The 24,749-nt window shown below is 32.7% G+C and overlaps 1 protein-coding gene across 3 annotated transcripts in view; it reads right to left on the minus strand.

Moving 5' to 3' along the window:
- The window catches only part of LOC123685897 (transcription factor Ken), a 30,797-nt gene extending 6,284 nt beyond the window's left edge, over nucleotides 1-24,513 (minus strand). The window contains exon 1 of one of the 3 annotated variants that reach the window (XM_045625753.1): nucleotides 23,935-24,513. The gene's annotated coding sequence lies outside the window, so the exon portion shown is untranslated. Of the gene's footprint in view, nucleotides 1-6,924; nucleotides 6,950-23,934 lie in introns of those variants that run through there. The other 2 variants (XM_045625754.1, XM_045625756.1) reach the window with 2 other exon arrangements.
- Between the last annotated feature and the right edge of the window lie 236 nt (nucleotides 24,514-24,749).

Here is a 24,749-nt window from a genome sequence, read left to right on the forward strand (position 1 = left end):
TATGTTAATTAATTCAAATCAGAACCAGACAGAAATGAACGAAGTAGTCGTGGTTGGAATGTTGAAGTAGAATCTTAATCGGTGTTATTGTGTAATTAGATAAAACAAATATTGCTCATCATTACTGCTCTCATTATAATTAACAACTGAAACACGAAGAAAAAGATGCAAATTTCGCACTATAGTTCATTATTTACCTTTTCAACGCAAAATATTATTACGAGTGATGAAAAAAGATGGAATTATCAATGTGAAAAAATTTTAATGAATAGCCAGCGACGGTATTCGAACCCCCTAGGTAAATATCCGAAATCGAATAAAAATTTTCAAAAATGAAAACTGTGAGTTCTAGGACGTTTTATATAGTTATTTCGAAGCAATAGAAAGGAAATTTTTGGCGCGTTAACATTTTTTTTCGGCTAAAAATTCCAAAGGTTTATTATTGAAAATAATGTACCAATATTCAATGTCGGATTCGAATTGATGTCCTAAATTTCATTTTGTTCGTAAATTCATCAACTGTGTGTAGAGAATCACTTTTAATATGCATTAAGTGTCATAATTGTCCGACAGCAGAATTTCACAGAATGTCACGTTTTGAATATGACAATTCAATTCTCCCATACCATAGATTTTCGATACGCGATTTGAATTGAGGTAATTCTAATTAATTTCCCATTGACGAATGATATGTCGAAGGTTTTATTGGATAGTGTCAATTAGAATGCGAGTGGAATGAATATGAAAAATCCGTGTCCTCAAACCAACCAATCGAAATTGCGTTTAAGTTGAAGAATTATTGGAAAGTATATATAAAACAACTGCTGATTTTTGTCCTAAAGGTACCTATTATACCTTACTAAATAGTTAAACATTCAATTCAATTCAGCATGCACTTCGTAAGAGCTATTACCTAGAAGAACTATTGTTTATAACAGTCAGTGGACAGATTATATCACATACATTCATAAATTTGTTAACCATAATTTATAACCACATTCAGCTTTCTCACGAATTCTTTTTATTTGCAAGGTCTTTTTTGAGCTAGCGATTGTCTTTAGGATATTGTTGACTTTCTTAGAACTTTTGCAACACCAAGACTAAATCATTCTAGTGTTTACGTTTTAAACAAACCTCAGGGTGAAACACTTCATTCATTAAGTCTTGGGGCTGACTATTAAAACACATTTTCTCTTAAAAAACAAACTGAATTTTCAACATCGTCACCTTCAACTTCTCTAAATTTTGAATACCTTTTCTGTAGAAAGAATCATTTCTGCTTCTGAAATAGATTTCAACTTCAGCAAACACCTCTTCATTAGATCCAAATTCCCAGTAATCACTGGGACCAGATCTGAAGAATAAATTTGGTGATCAAATAGTTGGAAGCTCAATAAGGTCAATTTGAGCATAGTTTTCATCAATTTGTGACAAGGGGCAGAATTTTTCCTCTTGAATTTGAGGATGTTTATTCTTAATTTTTGCACTCAATCGATCCAATAACGTTATTTAATATTCACTATTGATATTGTCCTTTGTCAAGATAGCCAATCAACATGCACGTCCCAATAAACGAATGCCTTGACTGTGACATCTGATATTTGCGATTTTGGTCACTTTGGGCAGCTTTCAATTACTTTTTCATTTCAGCTGACGCTTTCTTTGACTCAGGAGTGTTGCATTCACTGTTACAAATTAACTCAAAAATCCTGCCTTCAATTAACGATTTTGTGTATTTTTTCGTTGTTTTCAGCATACCACATTCCAACCTTTGTTGTCGATGGACCAGACTCTGAATAATATTCATCAAGACATTGCTTCGCTTGCACAGTCAAAAAACTATTGTTTCATCAATACATAAAACTCGTTTTCACCCATTTTTCAAACAATAACAGATTCAGACTTAGCTTTATGTTCCGAAATTTTGACACGCATATTTTGAAGCTTGGTACTAACGAAAAAAAAAAAGGTATGGCACCATCAGTACCATAGACTTAATGAGCTATATGCTTTACAGATAATAAAATACCTATAAAATAGAAATATTTTCATATTTTTAGGTTCAACTGATATAAGGTGTATTTAACCACAAAATTTAAAAAAGTAGTACTAGAAAATTGAATCTTCATAACGATGGATATTTCCTGCAAAAGTCTTCATAATTTTGGCTCTTATGACTCTTATGGGTATCCTCAAGTCCTAAGACTGATTTGGACCGAATAATATCACCTGCAAAATGTTCTGGGTGTGTCGAACTAACCTCAACAAACTGGTATATTTGATCTGGAATCCAGAAAAACGAGCAGGTGCTACACTAGCCAAAAAAATGAAGTGTTTTCTTCATAAGACAAGAGCCTCAATTTGTTCTGAAGAAATGTAATAGAAAACAGCACTATAACCACAGGATAGATCTGGTGAGCTTCAGTTATCTGAATAGTGACTTCAAGTACAACTAGTAATATAATGCTACGTTTTGGTATTTTGAAATGCTTGAACAGGATAACGAACTCTACAATTAATTAAAAAAGGCAAATCAAAAAATCAACAGATAGCTAAAATTTATTTTTTTTCAAGGTGAAATATTTAATACGAAATTGCAGACTTGAGTTACCCAATCATCTTCTAGCAATTGAAAATTGAAGCTTCAGGCAGTTTCAGAGTGTGAGGATGATTTCATGAAGAAAAAAGTTCTTATAAACCTATGCCCTGAACTCTTTTCTCGCAAGAGTAAAAGTTTCAAGAAAAAAAATGTGGCAACTTCACTTATATTTTTGGTGTTCAACGGATAATTTGAATTATTTTCATTTTTGTTAAAGTTATTCAATGTCACTGAATTATTGGGTGCGTACAAATAATCCCTAAAGAGCTCAAAGTAATATTAATTTAATTTAAATTAATTCAGCGATGATAAGCGCAAAGGTGGGAAGATTTGAATCGATCACGAATGCAAGGGCACATTCGTGAATTCAATAAATATATAATTTCCTTCATCTCATTTCATCGACATTGAATTTATTTACAAAACATCCGCTGATTAGGAAGATATATGTGGTAAGTGAGTCAAACAAAGAAATGTGGGGGCCTACATTATAATCTAAGTTAAACAGTAGACGAGAACACGATGAGCACATATACATCATCATATAATTTCAGTCATCGCTAGCAAATATTTGTGTTTTGAAATTTTTGCTTCATCGTAGGTACCGGTTCTCTATACTCGGAGTCTAGACTTGAACACTTTCGTTCTACTGATTGGAATCAAGGTTCAAATCATTTCGGATACTATTATTTTTTATTTGATTAACAAATTGTGCGAATAAGTCTACAAGTAAATATTCTCTTTTTGAATACGACTATGAAAATCGAAGTGTTTATCACTTAATATGTTGGTATGTCTATTATAAAGAGCTAGTATGAATTTCATTACATTTGCAGTTTTTTGAGTTGGAAATTGTACTATTTTCGATAGCATGGTTCATTATTGCCTTATGGTGGTAGAATTCGATAATGCAATATTTTGATTTTTCCACAACTAATGTACAGGGTGGACAAATATCGATGTTTTACCAATACAACTTTAAAACCAGAGGAGGTAGAAAAAATCTGATACCCCATTCTCGTTCTTTTTTTCTGAGTAACTAACGAGAGTAGTTTTCATTTTTGGCCACATTCCTTTGTTTTCGAGTTAAAAGGGAAAATTGGAAAATGGCGATATTGAAAAAAATTCTCTCTTCTTCCCCGCTAATACTGATCATAGAGCTCTGAAATTAAAACATTATAGAGGCACTTTTTTACGTAGCATCCAGTGGCGTTCTAGTCTTTTCAGCAGGGTTTTTAATTACGAAGCTATGGCCCAAAGTTATGTTTTTTCGAATGGAAATACTAGATTTATGTGCCATTTTCTGAAAGCTTAATTTTTCCTGATTTTGAAAATATATACTATTGTATGGTTTGTATCAATATAAATAATAGAAAATGATTGAAAAACCTTTTTTTATCTCAGAGTCTCAATATTTCTATGGTTTCAACTGTTCATGAGCACAAAAAATTGAGCTTCCTATAACATTTCCGTTAATCTGATTATTTCTATGCTTTTTACTAATTTTTACAAAATATGTTAGAAATTTTTCACCTCAAAATGAAAAAGTTCCACATGATCGAATGTTTCGATCGAGAGTGTTGTAATGAGATGGATGCATCAGAAGGTTATTTCCATAGGTCTCCAGAATGAATACGCACAAGTACCAATCAATTTCCAATGGCATATGAAACAACGCATATAGATATGATTGAACTCAACATTTCAATTAGGAAAGGAACAAACAAGAAATAATATTTAACTTAATAGTGATAACAATTGCGCAGTAATAACTTTGAATGAGAATCAAGTTTTTACAGAAGATGCTAAATTCGTTGACTATCCGCAGTAATGCACAGTCGACACATCTTCTCGATACTTCAATGATGAATATTTTTAACTGTGTTCAAGCAACCTCGAAATTTTTCATTTATATTTTTGTAACTATTTAAAAAAAATATATCTAGATTCAAATTAAAAAAAAACAAATTAGTAAAAGGCATAGATTGACGGAAGGACACTTTTGTTATAGGAAGCTCAATTTTTCTGAGCTCATCAACAGTTGAAACCATAGAAATATTGAGACACTCAGATAAAAAAAGGTTTTTTAATCATTTTCTATTATTTATATTGATACAAACCATACAATAGTATATATTTTCAAAATCAGGAAAAATTAACCTTTCAGAAAATGGCAAAGAAATCTAGTGTTCCCCTTCGAAAAAACATAACTCTGGGCCATAGCTTCGTAATTAAAAACCCTGTTAAAAAGACTAGCAAGCCACTGGATTCTACATAAAAAAGTGCCTCTATAATATTTTAATTTCAGAGCTCTATCATCAGTATTAGCGGAGATATAATTTTTTTTTCGATATCGCCATTTTTCCAATTTTTGCTTATTACTCGAAAACTAAAGAAGGTAGCCAAAAAATGATTACTACTTTTGTTAGTTCCTCAGCAAGAGAGAACGAGAATGGGGTATCAGATTTTGCCAATCTCCTCTGGTTCAAAAGTTGTAGTGCTAAACCTCGAAATTTGCCAACCCTGTATAAATCTGCTGATGTTTTGTTGTTCAATTACAAGTACCAACAATTCAATTCTGTCCCCAATTCTCACTGTTTTTTTCCAATCGAAAAAGTCGAAAAAATTGCACAATCCATTATATGCCAAAATATCATTAACCCATTCGAATAGATAGTAAGAGTGTTCCGAAATCTGAACGGAACATTTGAACATTCACCAGCTCGATTCTATTTTACTAAATTTCCTAATTGCAATTGAGGATGGAGAAACTAGGTCACGTTTTGATCATTTCGAAAGAGCTCATTATAGAACCCCAGAATTAACTTTTCCTTGCAATAATCCGAAGATTGTTGCATTGGATTTTCGTTGTACACATTTTTCGCTTGAATTTTATGTTTAAAAAAATAGAGCAATTCTTTACTCATGGGAAAACCATTTCATGATTTTTCATAAAATTTTCTGTTAGTGATTCGATTACCCAACACACACTGCATGAATTTCATGAACTTCATTAGTATCAATCTCCGTTTCACAATCATTTTGTATGTGCCCAAACCAAATTGAATAGGTTCATCCCAAAAATAGTCATCACAAATTGTTCAAACTTTGCGATTAATACTTTAGTAAAAATAATTTTTTATTGGAATTTTACATTGCTTTCCCAATGAGGACATATAAAATGATGTAGGTACATTGAAGATCTCAACACAACATCAAACGCGACTTGTCGAAATTTGCAATTCTGACTGTGCACGTAGAGAATAACAATATCTTCGTATATTCTAGAGAAAAAAACGAACAGGAATAAAATCAAGTTCAAAATACAAGACCTACATGCATAATATATTCTAAATAAAGTTACCAGTTCCACCAATCCATAGTCAACTGGCTATTTTACATTACAAATAAATATAAGTGAATTTTCTCTGAAAGTAACTCAAGGATAATAGAAAGGTTTACATAACATCAATTCATGTACAGTGATAGTCAATGAAGGGCATTTTAGACGTGAACGCAACAGGAGTGGAAACAATTTACCAAGTTCTTTTGAAATCGATGCAAGTAATTCATTCATTACTGAGAATGTTGGATTTTGACATTTCAGTACTTTCACTGAAAGAACATAAGAACGCTGCACATAGAGCTCTTCACCCAGCTTACTAACAATTTTTAAATTATCGACAATGAAACTCTTCTAAATTCAGTTTATATATTTTCATAGATACCTTCATCTTGAACAGATAATTTCAAAATAATGTATTCGATTAAGAGAAAATTTTGCATTTATATGACATATCAATTTAATGTTGATCGCATGATCAGAATCGGAGTGAATTTAAGAAGAATATATTTGAAAACATGTCAGATCGAGTTGAATTTTCAGTGTTCATCTAAAATATGAATTAACTTGCAAAATTTCTTCTGGATCAGATATCCAGAATCATAGGAAATTCAAGCAAACTATTGAAAAAAATCATAATATTTCAGTTACCAAGGATCTGACCGAGTTTGAGTATAGATGTATGATAACAATTTAAAATTTTGTGCAAAAGTCTATGATTAACTGAAACAATTCAAAGTGGATATAGAAAACATAATTTGAACTATAATTTTTCTTAATGAAATTGCAATAAAAATATATATTTAGTAATTGCAGAATCAATTTCAGTAGAAATCTCAGTACATTGTCAGACTGCAGCTTTCGATTCAATTGTAGAGTTGTTCATTAAATTTATAGGTACCGATTTTGTATTTCATCAGAAAATTCGAAAACAATATCAGTCAATTGATTTGATGTAAAATACGAAGATTTAAAGAATTACCTTTGAAATCATGAAGTAAATATAGTTGTAAAAAATATAAATCCACTCGATGACAACGTTTGAACTTTTTCCACTTTCTGTACAAGAAACTGCTATGATTTTCTGTAGGTCGTTACAATTAGATAAACATAAACAGGTACGTGTTAAATATCTATTCGACTGAAATTCACTAACGATCATATAGTAAATATAAACAAATCCGCAAATATACATTTTATATTCATCAACAACACGTTTATACCGAAATTGGCATATTGAAATTGTGATATTAAAGTGAATTTTGTGTTCATGAAATAAGTTACCAAAACTGGAAGAAGAACCTGGTGTTATAATATTACCACATGTGAATCATAAGAGTTGAATCATCCATCCAGCAATAAATCTTCTCAATAAGTTCTGGAGCAATATGAGATAAAGCATTGAAATTCCTACTAGAAGAAAGTCTAAAAATTCAAGCCTTGGCTTTATAGTTAATTTCGCGTTCTATCGCCAACTCTACATCTAATAAAAGTTCATTGAGAAAATTATAACCACCATTACCTATTGTGCTAAATTTAGACCAATTTTCAATGGTATTCGCTCGTAGAAATCTCTGCTGTAAACAGTTGTCTTACAATACGCGGTAGTTTTAGAATATGGTCTCGATTTCCTAGTTATCTTAACTGAAAACTTCAAGATCAACAATTAAATATATACGTATATACAGGGTGATTCACCGGGATGGCCTATTTGACGTTTATGGAAAACCAATCATAATTTTGAGCTGAAAATTTGCTTATGGAGGTTTGTATTTGTACGTAGAATAGACTGCAATAATGAAAAATATAGATTCTAATTTGAAAATCTTGAGTTTTGATGAATTTGAGTTGTCCAAATTCATGATCTTCTTATAAACACCCTGTACTTTTTTGGTCCAAACCGCAAACAGTCTAATAATACTACTTATTTGCAGATTCGAAAAAGAAAAAATTATTTTTGACAAAAGCTTTTTCTGTCGAAAAATTTAAAAAAATGTGAGTCCTCATCGCCACCCTTTTTATAGGATCCCATTGACTCATGAACTGTTAAGTTTTCACCAAAGGTATGGCATATTGCCGAAATTTTCATCAAAAAAGCTAAATCTAATGATGCAATATTATACTGGGTGGGCCATCTGAAATAAGGAAGTAGTAGTCTGTTTCCGGAATAACCGGAAGTTGTAGAGATTTGAAAATACTTCAGGGAGAAGGATCATTGTCTCAAACCCCAATATGCAAATTTCCGCTCAAAATTATGATTAGTTTTCCATGAACGGGGGCCATCCCGGTGAATCACCCTGTATGTGTGGTTCTGATTCAGGGAAATAGTAAAAATAAATGAGTGCTATTCAAATAAAAGTTTATATACATGTTTTAGATAATCAATAGATTATTTGTTTCAACATTGCTCTTCTATGTACTAATGTACTATGTTTAACAACTGCCATAGCATAGTCCTTCAGAAAAAGCAATACCTGTAATCAGTACTCCATTTGATTGAAAAGCATGAATTCATTTTTCGATACTTAGAAAATCTGAACGAATAAGTGGAAACAGAAATGTATAATTTAACACGGAAATACACAACTAGACGCTATAAACACTTGGATATTATGATTCATTGTTTTGAAATAGCATTCTCAATTCTGAAGAAGTAAACAAATTATATCTAGTGCAATTCATTCATGATAACTCAGTCTGTTTCAGATTTCAATAATGTAATTATCATATGTATTTTCATTCGAGGTGAACAATGAATATGTATCTGAATGGTTTTCCAAACAACTTCAACCTTCTGATGGTCCCTAAGAAAAACGAAAAAAGCAAACTTGTGTAGATCCTTGCTTTTATATATTTACTTCAGTCTTCTGAATGAAAATTGGAGGGAAAATTTCCCAGTCTGTGACAAATCTTAAATAATATAATAGCATGATACTTCAACGAAATGTATTTCCCATAATGTTTGGCCATAATAATCATTATCACAGGGCAACAAAAAAAATTTCATAGCTGATTTTAACTATATATTTAACTATCAGCTCTACTTTTTTAGATACATTAACTTATCCATCAATGTGCGTTTCATTCATTATATTCATTTATGAGAGTTCTAAAATTATTATATATTCATTAATGTAGGTACAATGGGAATAAACATCGTTCAATACTACTAGCTCACTCAACGTAACTGAAAGAAGAATATAATACAATAGCTTTGGTCTTGCAGAAGATAAAGTATCACGAACATCAATGGATGATTTGTGTAGACTTGAAAATGGTAAACTTTTTTTTTCGGCAGCAAAGTGGTTACACAAAATATCCATGTTTCTTGTGCCTCTGGGATAGTAGGGACAAAACCCACTACTGGGTTAGGAAAGATTGGCCTCAGAGAAAAAATATGGACGTTGGGAAAAAGAATGTCATTAACGACGTTCTGGTTGAAAGAGAAAAAATCATACTTCCTCCGTTACATAGAAAGTTGGGCTTAAAGAAGCAATTTGTAATGGCTCTTGATAAGAATGGGTCATGTTTTGCATATATAGGGGTAAAAATGCTTCAGTTGAGCACAGTAAAACTCAAAGCAGGGATATTTGATCACCCACGAATAATTCAATTAATTAAGGATCCTGCCTTCATAAATTCAATGAATCAAGTTGAACTTGGACATCATTTGTTGCAGAAAATTTTCTAGGCAAACATAAAGCTCAAAACTATGTTGAAATGGTTAACAAGATGATTAATAGTTTCAAATACGGGTGCAATATGAGTATTAAAAAACACAGCCATTTAGACCGTTTTCCAAAAATTTCAGAAGGCATGAGTGAGGAACAAGGTGAAAAAAAACTTTCACCAAGATATTAAAGGTGACCGCTATCAAGGAAGATGGGACATGCACATGAGTTTAAAAAAGGACTGTTTAAAAAAACATTCAAGAATGTCGCGGAAAAGAACCTTTCGAAGGGTTGAGCAACTATTTGATTTCTTCAATGTTTTTTTTCGTTTGTAAGTACGACATTCTTCTTCTTCTACTTTTGTTTACTACACTTACGGATTTGAGCTGAAATAATGTAACTTATATTTCTCTAAAATTGTATATCTTGAAAACTTGAGCTCCTTGGTAAAAATGAATACGTTATTTGAATTCAGGACATCAAGTGGAAATAGAATCAGCTCAAAAAACCTCGACACCAAAACAGCTGTTCCCATGTGATCTATCCTAACCGAATCATGGAAGAAGGATATTCTGCATTCAAATCTACAGTTCTGGCAAGTCATTATCGATGAATCAGACACTGGGCAAAATGATAGTCCTCTACTCTTCTGGAATGAGCGCGCAAAAAGATTTTCATCATGTTTTTTTATCCTCTTTTATCATAAAAAGTGATAAAACAAACTGCCGAGGAATGAAGGAAGCAGGGGTCTGCTAGACATCGTGGAACTTACTCGTGGACAAAAAAAATCCTTCGAACATACTTCAGAGATCAAGCAAACGAGTACGTCAGTTTACCAAACATTGGGTGAACACCTTCACAACTGCAGAAGGAGCATTATTCGTACAACAACCAGACAATTCCAGAAAAACTACAATGCAGCTTCAAACCATTGGCTCATATCAGGTAACATGTATCAATGAACGGAAGGTTTTTTTTAGCTATACAAGATCAACTGCAAATATATTATCATAAAGGATCGAACTATCATTGACGATCGATGCCGATATGGGAGTCCAACGAATGAAACAATCCAACCTTTCATGGGTGGATGTCAAAGTAGGGTAGAATTGGTAACCGTATTAGGAGTAATGCAAAGTGCCATACTATAAGTACCGACCGGAAACCATCCTGTTTTCACTAATGAAACAGGTCCTCACAACAGACAAGATATCGACGCAGAAATCCAAATAACAACAACATGAGTCAAAAGAAGGTCGTAAACATATTAAAATATTGGGAAATCCAGTTTCGGGTAAAGTGCCAGTGGGGAATGATTTCAACAAGAACTATCCCAATTATCATCTCAACCACTGGAATAGTACCCAAAAACCTGAAGAGAAATATAAAGGAACTGGGTGTTAGTTTCCGTATTATATTACATGAATGTATTAATATTTTTCATAATGTAATAAATAGCGGAATTTACATGACTACATTGACTACATTTCAAAGAGAGACACATGTTTCAGTGGTGTTTGAAATCGGAACCCCCTATGAGGGGGCTCCCCAAAAGTTTGAATAGGGAACAGGGGTCGAATCTTCTTCAGGTGCCATCTTCGTTCCGAAGTTTGGCTATCATCAAAGCTATGCTTATTTTCGATACTGCAGATCTGTCCAGGGGTCGAATAATTAAATGTTACATTTCTTCAAATTTACTGCGTACAAATGGTCTATTCGATATGTGGTTTAGTCAAAAAAAAAACCGAAATATCTGATTGATTTTCGCATTGTATTTAGTCTACGTAGGGACACATTTATTTAAACTAAATGTTCAAATTGAGCACTATTCGCTTCCATACAATAATACAAACGCAATGTGAACATGTGATTTACATTCTTAAAGACTTCGAGTATTAACAACATTTGTAAAACATTCGGACTGGAAGTGCTACATTGAAATTTCTGTTTTTTTTTAACATTTAACAACGAAACACGTTGTTGTCTTCTATCCTTAAGGTAAAGTTTTATTTACATCTAGATTCGTATTGATTCGATAAATAAGCATAGCTTGAAAAGGGTGTTATTAATTGCAGAGTGTGTGGAATTTATCGATTTGTACTACTCCAATGGAAAAACTGTGAGGGCTGCTGCAAGACTTGTGTCTTTGGTGGGGAAGTTCAGGAAGATACAATCGGAAGCACCACCCAGAACGAGTCTGAACCTACTGAACATGCTGTTTTTCACCTAACACCCAGTTTATACGAAAAGTGTCAGAAGCTTGTGGTGTCAGCAGATCCCCAGTATTTCGAGATCTCCAAAACTACAAGTACCACTCTTATAAACTAAGAGTCGTGCTAGTGCAAGAGTTAAAAGAAGGTGATCTGGACAGTTGTTTACAATTTTGTGAACTGACGTCAGACCGTCTAAATTTCTGTAAATTTGTTTTTTGGATTAATGTACTTTCTTCTTAAATGGACATGTAAATCAGCACAACTGTCGATATTGGATCGATGAAAATCCTTATTTAATGAGAGAAGGCTCTACTAAATATTCCAAAACCTTGACTTGATTTCAAGTAAATCTCAAGTCAAGTCAAGTATTTATTGATCAAGTACTTGAATCATATCAAGCTATTTGAATTTAAGCAATTTTATAGTGTAGTGTCACATCAATAATAAAATGATGAAATGAGAAGGAACCTTGCAAAAAACACTTTTAATTATTAAACTTATTGTAATAAAGAACCAAAAATATCAACCTTTTTTGAAATAGGAACATCAATTAAATCACTATAAATCATAACAATAATAAAAATATGAAGTTTCTTAATATTGAGAAACCTACAGATTTTGTTTGATTTCATAAATTTCCATCCAGGATCTAAGACACATGAGGCATCTCATAGATTTGTCGCCTAACCTATTGCAGGTTCTTGTAACTGTGAGAGCAGCTCTGGAAAATTGTCTTTCTACAGGAGCTGAAGATGCTGGCGTTGATTAAAAATCCTTGTTTGGTCATTTTGGCCAAGTTTGGGAAGATATTCCTGAAACTCCCCAAATCTACCAATAGATTTCATAGAAATGTGAGAAAACGACTTATAAAGTCACAGTGGCAAATGCTTCAGTCTCTCGGCGCGGCAAAGCAGTATACTGCTTTGCATCTGCCAGCGTTCAATAAGGTGCCAGCTATTTCGTTTGTTCGTCATCTTGGGTTGAGTTATGCGGTACTGATGATCCCTAACAAGGGTGAAACCAGTATATCGCTACTCTCCTTCGATGGCGTGCATTCTCCTTGGGTTGCTTTCGATAATGATTCCTACGTAATAGCGTGAAATCTTCTGTTTGACAATGGTTATGTTGATGGCAAATTGCCGATACATTAACCAGATAGATAATTAATACCGTATGATATTATTACACACATGGAAATTGTACTTTTTTTTCTTTTTGTATTTTCTTCATCTTCTTATTCAGTCTAAGCGCGCACGAGATTGCAGAAATATATGCCGTGCAACGTGTGCATATCACGCTCTAGTAATATCAAGTCAAGCAATAAATATCTTAAATCAAGTCAAGTCAAGCACAGGTTTGAAATTTTTCATGAGCTTGATTTTCAAGTCAAGTAGATGGTTGAAATGTCAAGGTACTTGACTTGATGAATCCCTAGTAACATGTGTCCCCCTACAAAAATTAGTGAACGTATTTATGCAAATTCCGCCATTTATTATATTATGAGAAATATCAGGGGGACACCCTGTATCTACGACCGCTCTCTATCCTTTTGATAATATAAATATCAGGGATAGGGTGAGTGTTCCTATTAGAGTGGAGTAAGAAAGCTGACTTCGAGGGGAGTTTTTTCAGCTACGCTGATAGGCTAAAGTCATGGAAAAGATGTAGGTGGTGTTCTTAAACCAGTAATATTAATAAGAAAGAGTAAAATCCCCAACAACTGAAATAATAAACAGGTACTTTCTTTCTCGAACATTCAATGAATCTGCTTGGAACCCATTAGCATTATATATTTCCATTTTAAATGGATATGGATATCAAGAAATATCAAGATCATTCCCAGACCTCTCTCTTGATCGTGTCTGATCCAAATATAAGAGAAAGAACGAGTTGAATTGTAACCATTTCAGTTGTTACCACTATCGAATGGGTATAAAACGACTTCAGTTCGATATTTCTACATCTCTTCAGGGCTATCCAGTGTTGTATTACTTGCACAACCTTCAGATGCGACACATCATTTTCAGTCTAAAATTCCTCCTTTCTTATTGACTTACGATGATGACGCGACTACTTTCGATGTCTTTCAGACTTGTATTTGACCTTTCATGGATCTGATCGTGGCAGATGGAACACCTTCTACTCTAGACACTTTTCGATATATTTTGATACCTCAAGTCGAAAGGTAACTGAATTGTGATGAAATCAATGACAATATAGTTATTATTACTGTGGAGAGTCAAAAAATAACAAATTAGATAAAGAAACTCAAACTAGCTTTCGTATATTTCTTTATACCTGCGATTCTGCTTCCGAATATAGACAAATCAGTCTGATAACTTTTGTGCTGAAAAAATTTTAGTTTCCGATTTCAACAATTAGGCTAGCAAAATGAACTTCATCTTAAAAAAATTGAAATTTTCTGTTTGTCTATCCCTTCTATTCCTATAAGAAAGACTTTTAGGATACCATCTCTATATCTGTTGAAATATATTACCAAATTCTCGAACTGTTCATATTCTTCTGTAGTAGGGATTCATCAAGCGAACTAGCTTGACATTTTAACCCACTGATTGACTTGTAATTCAAGCTCGTGAACAATTACATACTTGAGCTTGACTTGACTTGATTTTAGATATTTATTGCTTGACTTGATATCAAGCTACTTGATATTACTTGAGCTTGATATGCACGCGTCGCATGCACGGCATATATTTCTGCAATCTCGTGTGCGCTTAGACTAAATAAGGGGATTCCTCGAGGCGAGAGACTGAAGCATTCGCCAGTGTGAATTTATTAGTAGTTTTCTCACATATCTATGAAATATATTGGTGGATTTTGGTAGTTTCAGAAATATCTTCCCAAACTTGGCCAAAATGGCCAAGGATTTTTTATCAACGCCAGTATCTTCAGCTCCTGTTGAAAGACAATTTTCCAGAGCTGCTCTTACAGTTACGAACACCCGCAAAAGGTTAGGCTACAAATCTATAAGATGCCTCAGGTGTCTTAGATCCTGGATGAAAAATTATGAAATCAAACAAAGCCTGGAGGTTCCTCAATATTAAGAAACTATTTTTTTTACTATTTTTTATTTTGTTATGATTTAATTTATGTTTCTGCTTCAAACTTCATTTTTTATTTTGTTTTGATTTATAGTGATTTAATTTATGTTTCTATTTCAAAAAGGTTGATATTTTCGGTTCTTTTATACAATAAGTTTAATAAATGAAAGAGTTTTTCGCAAGGTTCATTCTCATTCCATCATTTTTTTATTGATGAGACACTACACAATAAAACTGCTAAACTTGATATGATTCAAGTACTTGATAAACGAATACTTGACTTGAGTTGAGCTTGAAAAACTACTACTTAACTTGAGCTTAACTTGAAAGTCAAGCTTAAGCCAAGCCGTGAATCCCTAAATTGTGCTTCTGAATATGGACAGATCAGTCTGATAATTCTTGTGGTGAAAAAATTTTAGTCTTCGATTTCAACATTTACGCCAGCAGAATGCATTTCATCTTGAAAAAACTCCAGTTTCCTCTCTATCTCTTATATTCCTATTAGAAAGATTTTTAGGATACCATCTCTATATCTATTGGAATATATGACCATATTTTCGAACTGTTCATTTTCTTCTCTAGCAATAAAATGGATTATTCAACGAATTAGAGCTGTATAATCAAGAAGTGTATTGTGAATTGTGATAAAAGCGAAGGTATAAACAATAATTCTATAATCATTTCAGACGTTGATACATATAACAACAAAATGAAAAATTCGATTAACATATTTCTAAAGTCTATGAAAAAAGCACCAGAATTTATCATTTGAAGATGGTATCACTGTTTGAAAGAAGGAGAAGATTACTCAATAAAATATTCAAGAGGGTTAATAAGTAATCGTGATTGAATATAGCGAGCTGATTGGTAAATTGCACTCCAACATCCAAGAGAAGAAGACGAAACTCTCAAACAATTAAAACTATCAACAAGATATCAGCAACTTTCAACAATAGACAATTATATCTATTATCTCTACTTTGAATCTCTCAATTTATTACCAATTCCAAGGAGAGTGGTAATTTTCTTTCAGTAACCTTCCACCACTAACAGCTTGGTTCAAATTGTGTCAGAATTGATTTGTTAACAAGATGAATGATATAATTTGTTCTCCTCGAGAGAAACTTTTTTTTACGTAGGGTACATCATGCGAAAATCGTTTTGAGCTCTTGTATTGTTTCATATTGCCAGCCGAAGTATAATGCAAGTATATCATGGTGAATAATGTATTCGAATGAAAATGAAAGTGAATTCACTCTTGTTATTTCCAATTCGACCCAATTTCTGAAGGTGATTCAACAATTCCTGAAGAAATTACTCCCATATTCGACAATTTCACATTACTACCACACTATTTTAAAATTGCAACAGTGTTTTAACACACACCAGCCAAAAAATCAATTTTTCTTTTTATGAGGACAATGATTTTTTTGAAATAAATACATGTCTGACAATTACGAAAATCCATTGATTGTATTCAGTTAAAAAGATTAATATTGATGTAATTTTGTAGATTTATTCAAGTCAGTTTCTAATTAACAGATTTATCTTGCAATTTGGAATATAGCCAAGATATATGATTTATATATTAATATGAGAGATCAGTACTTCTTATTCAAACACGCGATTTTATTTTTTCAGGTAAGCTAGAGCGATAACTCGATCAAACTCTGTAAATTTTACACTTTTGATTATTATTTCCTCTCTCATCGCTAAATACCTCAACTTATGAAAAGAAAAATCACATAATAATTTAAAGTAGGGAAACATCATAATCAATATCTAGAGGCGAGTTTGGAACCTGGTTTAATTCGTTTTGAAACTTCGTAAATCGAAAGTTTGTTTTTTGTGCTTTTTTCAAATATTGAATGGATTTTTTTCAAGGATACAATCGTTTCGTACTTTTTGGTTAACCTGGACCTGGATTTTCCTTATTGTTATTATGTTATCAATTTGAGCATTAAATAAGAAACATGCGTACCAAATATCAAGTAAATTTACAAGTCAGAAGAATGAGACTAAGTATTGATATTCTGATGATTTACTGCTAAATAAAATATATTTTACCCTTATAAAGGGTGTTTCATTGGGATCAGGAATTCTTGAGGTGAATCGATGAGATCAAGGTGGTACTACATATTCTATTTTTTCACTCATATCTTCCGGATGTCATAAGAAGCACTCCATTCTTATGTCCTCCTGAAGAAATGAGAAAAAAAAGAGAATATATAGAACCACCTAGGTGTTTTCGATTCGCCTTATATAAGGGTAAAATATATTGTATTCAGCAGTGAGTTATCAGAATATCAATACTCATTCTCATTCTTCTGATTATATATCTCCATGTTTCCGGGAAATGTTTTTTTTAGTGATTAATTGATCTATTCCTTACGAAATTAATGGATTTTTTTTCGAGCTAGAAGAGCAGTTTTGATTAGCGACCAATTTTTTTTATTCAATCTCATTCAAATAAGTTTTATAGTTTTATAGGAAAGTTCTAGCAGGTTAAATTCATTTTTATTTCATTTTTGGACTTTATTCAAAATAAAAAATCGATGAGAATTTTCGTTGACGTGATATTTTTTCTCTTTTTATTCAAAGAGCAAAATGATAGGTTGAGTAATAAAGCAAATAGATTTTCAGACGAAGTATTTAGACTAAGTGATACAGCCATTGAGAATTTTTATGTATTCACATGTCCTTCACCTAATGATACATCTACGAACGCAATGAATAATTTCCTCTTCCAAGAAAATTCATTTATCCTACTCAACTTCTTAGATTTATGGTATTTTCCTTTCTGAACACGAATGTGAATTTAATTTGTTGCAGATATAATAGGAGTTAAGTAGGATAGCAAGAAAATACGTGTTCTCAGTCGGTATACATATTTATAATTTGCAATTGCACATGCAAATTACAGAAAAGTTTGAACACAGCCTCGATGTTATCATACAACTTTAATAGCTCCTAGTAATTTTGCTGATTTTCATGGATCATAAAGTTCGACAATATTCTGCGACCTAAATTTTTAATTAGCACAACTAATTGACTTTCAAATGCTATAGGTTCTTTGTTCAAAATCTACAGCTTTCTTCGGAAATGAGATAACTGAATACATAGTTCAATTCTATTCGAGACACCTGTTACTCAACACTGCAATGTATTATTTTGTATATTATTTGCATTGCATTCCTCATAATTATTCTCTAGGCCATCTGCCCACGTTTTATGTCAGAACGTATCAATTGGGGTCAGTTAAGAGTGTTGTTTCAAATAATCGTCCTCTACACAGCTATATTTCTTGAAATATGTAGAGTAACGAAATGAAATTACATCTCGAATGAACCTGGAAGAATACTCAAAAGTCAGAGCAGAATTTCTCTGCTACCCGTAAAAAAATGGAAAAACACAAGATCGTGTATATTTCCTCAGGTTTTTTCAAACGACAATATTGACTAGGAAAAAAAAACTCAAAGATCATTCTAATCATGTAAACTACTTATTATGGTTGACAATAAATAATAACAACTTAAGTCCATCAAATTTTGTGAAATATCCTCTGTAGAAATGAACAAGTGGTCCAAATTAACTAGTACTTAGGCAATAAAAAATTGGTCAATCAGATAGTGGAAGAAAAAACGCAGATTTGCAGCGAAATCTGTAGTGATTCATGACCCTATTTCACTTGACAAAAATATTTTGCAAGTAGGGTCAGCTAAATAAAGAACAACGTTACGCCATCACGTACATCTCAGCAATGTTAAGTTAAGACCAAACTAAATACGCGTCATTAGTAGATTCATCAAGGAATGTGAATGTCATTTCAATTGTGAAAAAAAAAAGATATCTATTGAAGTGTAGATTCATGGCTATTATAATCGTCTCCTTTCAAGACAGGAAAGAAACTTAATATCATACGTATAACTTAATGTTGCAATATGAAATAATTCGTCTCATTGTATTTTTGATCTCATCGCTCTTATATTGAGCATCATATGCATGCTTACTGTGCATGAACGAATTGGTTGATGTCACATCATCAGCGGAACGGAATCTCTTCTATAATTGTCAAGATGATAGCAATACCATTTCAACAAAAGCGCCAGGTGAGTAAAAACTTGGCCGAAACCATATAAAGATAAAAACTTGAAAAGGTATGAGAGATAACTGATTTAATTAGCTTAAACCGTCCCAAAATCGAGTCTCGTTTGTTCTGGTTTCGTATATGTCTGTCGACCTGTGTGTCCGCACGTCCTTGTAACAAAACTTCGATAATTCTTATCAGATTTTAATGGAAGTTGGTAACGATTTTCCATAATCCATCGTAGATGGTCCCATACGAAAAAATGTGTGGGAATATCTCTCCCTTTGCATATACTTGCTCATGCGCAAAGGTGAAATATTCCAATTTTGAATGAATTATTGGTGATTTGGTATTAGTATACTGGTTGGGACCGTAGAAGTTTTTTTTTTAATTTTCGGTATTATACGGAGTGCGGTAACCCATAACCCATAAATAAGAAATTATGTAGCTAGATCCGCATTTTCTGTTGATATACCTCAGAAACTTTCGGTAGTCGATTAAGTATAAGAAATGTACTATATCGCCATCAAAGTAGGTCCTTATATTCATTGCCAATGAATAAATCTAGTGATAAAAAATTTTCGAACTCATTTCTAGGATTCTACCCTGGTGCTCGCGTCATATATATACTTCACCTTGTAAATAGTTTTTTTCAAGAGAATATTCGAATTTTAGAAGGGAAAATGTTGACCGGTGGCGTTTCAGGGAAATATGGTGGTTATTAGAATAGATTTTTTTTTGGCCAGAAATCAGTTGGTGCACAATTAAAATCCTTTCAACAAATCATAGTTTTTAACTGATGATTCAATATTCTCAAGGCTTGAAGCACGACATTCCATTTGAAGTGCAAAAATCATGAGACTATTCGATATATTCAACTATGTAGTGGCAAAGAGGACAGGGAAAAAAAAAAGTTAGGACACGAATACCAGTGATGAATGATAACTATTCGATATTTTATCTATTTCCAAAATCTTAGAACACTATCGAAATGAAACATCAGAATGAACCACTGTAAACAAACAAAGTATGAACATACAAAATCCACGTGAGAGTACCAACATAGCGAGACGAATAATTTCGGCAATCCTTTTGAGCGGGTTTTTTCATAATTTTACATAATGAAGTATTATTTTGATGACATTTCGTTCGACAGAATTTTCTAATGTATCGAAAATATTCTAAAAGTTTTTTCCTCAAATTATTAGATTTTACAGATAGTACTTTTTTGCGATGAAACAATACCTTAGTGGCAGTCTTGAATAGAACATCTTTTTTGTCATTATCTTTTCTACTTCACTCTGATATGTCGAAAGCTGAAGATTTATTTGGATCTACTGATTTCTACCTGTTCTCCCAATTAATTTTTTATCAATATACAGGTAGAATTTGGACGAATAAAAGAGCAAAAATTTAGTTTCGTTTCAGATATGAAAGATTCGAGTTGAATTCATGGTATCTACGTATAATTTACATATGGGCATCCTTTTTTTGTATCATTGGGATTGACAATCCAACAATTCCGATTAGGATTCTGGATATAGGGAAATTTAGATTTAAGGTCAAAGACATACAAAGCTTCGAATTTCAAATAAGAAATGTGCATGGAAGTATGGATGAATAGTTTTGAATAATGGTTCCATTCGTTGTGTGTAATGTAGCATTAAATTCATCCTTGAAATCAGTAGCAATTGTTAAATAAATCGATCGATAATCGGAAAAGTGTTCTTGGAATCTGTTGATGGGATCATAACACACCCTCTGGTAAGAGATCTTGAATCGGATTTTCATCTGACATTTCACTCGAGTATTTGTTGAAAATAATCACGTTACATTGTATAATTAAAATGATGGTTATAATTATTAATAGGTTTAATGGAGTCAACACAACAATGGAATATATAAAAGTAATCAAGTGAATCAAAATAGATTTAAATGAAATATAAATGAATATTGTGATGAATGGGTCGAAGGTATTTTCAACAATACTTTCACTCGATTATAGTAGACATTCACACGAATTGAAACAATGATTTAGACGAATTTTATCTGTAGATCGAGGGATTATTTATTTGAAAAGAATTCTCTAGAGTCTCAGTACGAAACTGATGGAAAATAGATCTTGATACTTTCATCAACAAATGCTCGTGTTGTAGTTAGTAAGACTTAAAAAATATAATTTGTTTTCAATGTTTAAATTTTAAAAGTCTACCATACCAATTATGAGACTTATCTCAAGAAACCATGATGAAAAATTTTATACATCATCAGTTACTGGTGATGAAACATGCTATGATGGCTAACATTGACAAGGCTCACCCCGTGAATCTGCACTGGTGTCCTAATTTAATATAAATAAAGCTCTAAGATTATGCAACTTAACCCTCCTATTCCAATAAACCTGGTCCGAGTTTCGCAATTTTTCAGTTGATTTATAAATTCTTTTATATTAACTAGATTTCTTTCATTTGGGACAAGTGTCAATATTGCTTTTTTCAGTACCAGAATTTGACTGTTTCTCAACATTCATTTCGAAGAAATCAAATTAAATTCCCATTATTTATATAACTCTCCGAACATATAGCATTCTTTTGAAGAATTGAACGTTTATAAATTGAAAAAGTTCTATTCCAACTTTCCATTTTCAATATCAGAACTCACATCGTATTATGTTCATAAGTAAAAAATTTCACCATTGTGAATATACCTCATTTTCCCATGACTCAAAACAATTTTACATACTGCCACTTTCTTACGTACAAGAAACATTTTGAGGTTTATATTCAAATTGAAATGATTCTGAGAAATATGACTAATGCCAATTATTACTTCAGAGTGATAAATCATTTTCAATCAAATATTATTACAATAAAAAAAAATATATCAAATACAGTTCAGATAATGCCTGGGAATCCCGTAAACATTCAAATATAGAAATCAGAGATATGAATTTAGTATGGAAATAATTCATACCTATCACAGCATATTGCCGATCAAAACTCATTGCTGCAAATCTAGTCAATAATTTTATTTCAGAAAATTTTGTCATGGTTGAGTAAAAAAAGCTCAATTCAATTAATTTAATGTTATTAAACCCAATAGGCCTCAAATTTGTTGAACAATCTAATGGAAATTACACACACAAGAAAGGCAAATTTTCTATTTCTGAGTTTTATAAATGCTATCAAAACATTCAACAAGGAGATTATTTGTCATTAGAGCATGGATTTCGATGCTGTTAATCTTGAAATTAAAAGGAATAGAGAAAAGTTGCTCCATCACACTTAATTTCAAACCGATTAGTAAGCATGAGACGAAAAGATGTGATATTAACAATTTAGGATAAGTAATGAATAGACAAGGCCATGATGAAGTTGAAATTAGAATATAATTATTAATAAATGACTCAGATTTGTAATTGAGACGAAGAAATCATATTGACTATTCGAATGCAGTGTTTTTCTATTGGTTGATTATATCAAATAGGTATTATTGAGAAAACTGGTAGGCCTGTTTTGCAAATTCTAGAGAATATCTGGTACCAAATTGACAATTCTACCTAGACATTCTGTATTCTTTGCTTCTACTCTTTTTGACATTTGAAGAAAAATTCTACGTTCACCAATTTAGATGAAGTGTATCTTTATCAATTTTTGAACAATTGATACAGCACTATATCCAAACCGTCTCGAATCTATGTACATTGTGCAATTGCTAAGATGATACCCGTAAATTCTTCCATAAAAAAATTGTAGAACCAAACAATTTTCAGATCATTTTCAACCGTTTCTGTTAGTCATATGTTATTAATTCCTTCTCGAAGAATTACGAAAGATTATATAATTAAAAATTGTGTGCTGTAATCGAGTGAAATTTAATTTCACACATACTGATTTCAGTTCAGTTCATTCTGAACGGTATGAATTCTTTTGGTAATTGCTGAAGTGTTGCGAAAAGGAAATTTTGAAGAGTACGTTCGATTTTGGGAGAGTCATTTCAAGAAATTGGGGTTAACAGGTGATATTTCTAGGGTGAGAAGCATTAGTAGGTTGAAGAATTATTGAAGAATGATTCAAATCCAGATTTCAAGAAACAAAAAAAAGTCATTCATTATTTCAACAGGCAAATCTAATGAAATAGTTTGATGTTTATATGATAAAATGATGGAAAGGGTAAATTTTTTGATTTTGAGGTAAACGAAGAGAATTAGAGGAGAATGACATTTTCTGCGAAAGGTGTTTATAGTCACTACATTTGAGGGTTAGACTGTGATGAAATGAGATTATTGATGAGTGATATTTTGAGGTGGGAAGTGATTATCAATTGATAGTGCTAGGGATACGAAGAAGTGAAGTTTATACATTTTTGGCAATGGGAAGAGTAATTCAGTATTACCTAATTAAATGGAGTAATAGATGATAATCCAGAATGGTTTTTTTTTGAGGGAAATAAAGAGATCTCTTTGAGATTTGATAGGGTGAATAGACATAATTATGATTAGACAAAATTACCTATATTGTTTGGAAGGTTTTGGGATTGATGGTAGGGAAATGAAAATTTGTGAATTACCTTAGGATGATAAAGAGTAATTGGATTGAAATGTGATATTGATATTATGTTTTTGGTGAATTTTCTTGATGAAAAAGTGTAGGGATGGGAATATTTTAAGGTAATGATTAATTTGAAGTGGCGAAGGATGTTTTTGGATGATGGTTTTAGGAAGATTATGTGTTGAGAATGTTTATGGACGCGGTTTAGGTTGAATGCATAATGAAATGAGGTTAATGGGTATGCGTTCGTCGAAATAGCAATAAATGCATTTTCCAGAGGGCTAGGACGTCTGAGATAAGAGCACGAGGCGCGCATGAAGCCGTGCGCAATGTAGAGCGGGAAATGTCAAAAGTATGAAATGTTCCCAACGGTCCATAGTGTTCGTATTTGGTGATGCTAGCGACTTACCCGGGAAAATGCAAGGTCCTAGAGGGTACCCGCGACTTCGGTATCCAAATTGTCGCGAGCACCTTTGCGATAACCAGAAAATCGGGCCATAACTACACTGCACTGCACTCTTTTTAGCACTCACATAAGTCGTTCTCTTCACTGGCCTGACTTCGCATTGAGTGAATTATATTTTTGGGCCGCGGCTCTCAACATCAGTTGCGCCACAAATGAAAGTAAAAGTGAATGCTCGACAACTCTTCCGAGCGGCTGTTTGTCAGACAACTAACTGCACGCTGCGAATAGGTACGAAATCTCACTATCGAAAACAATTCCAGGTTGAAAAGGCCACCTGTATAATTTGGTGCAAATATTAGCATCGGCTGTAGTTGCAAGATCGCACATAATAACACGAGTTCTTAATTTCTCCCTTTACTTTCCCCTCTTTTCTCTTAATGGCCCCCTCCACTGCACGAGTTTTTTCCTATCTCTAACTCGCTTGGGTCGTCTTTCTCTAGTACTTCCAAGGTCGCAAAGGCTTGCGCGAAACACTATTCGCTTGAATTTAGATTTTTACTTTTGCACTCATCTGTGAACATTGTCAAGTAAGTGGTACAGTCCGACTGTAAAGTCCGTCATGCCCAGAGAGATCTCAGACGCTATCAGTTTTCCCACAGGTGTCGCACAATAGGACGCAAACATTCAGGACTCCCTTCACTCGCTTTGCACCCACATATTTGGTCACTTCGATTCTGCTGATCTCTTTCATTCGTTCCTTCTCGAATTTCCATATTTTGCATTTTGACTAGAAGTACTACCTATTATTCTGCAAATAA

Source organism: Harmonia axyridis, chromosome X, assembly GCF_914767665.1.
Source record: "Harmonia axyridis chromosome X, icHarAxyr1.1, whole genome shotgun sequence".
NCBI classification, from domain to species: domain Eukaryota; kingdom Metazoa; phylum Arthropoda; class Insecta; order Coleoptera; family Coccinellidae; genus Harmonia; species Harmonia axyridis.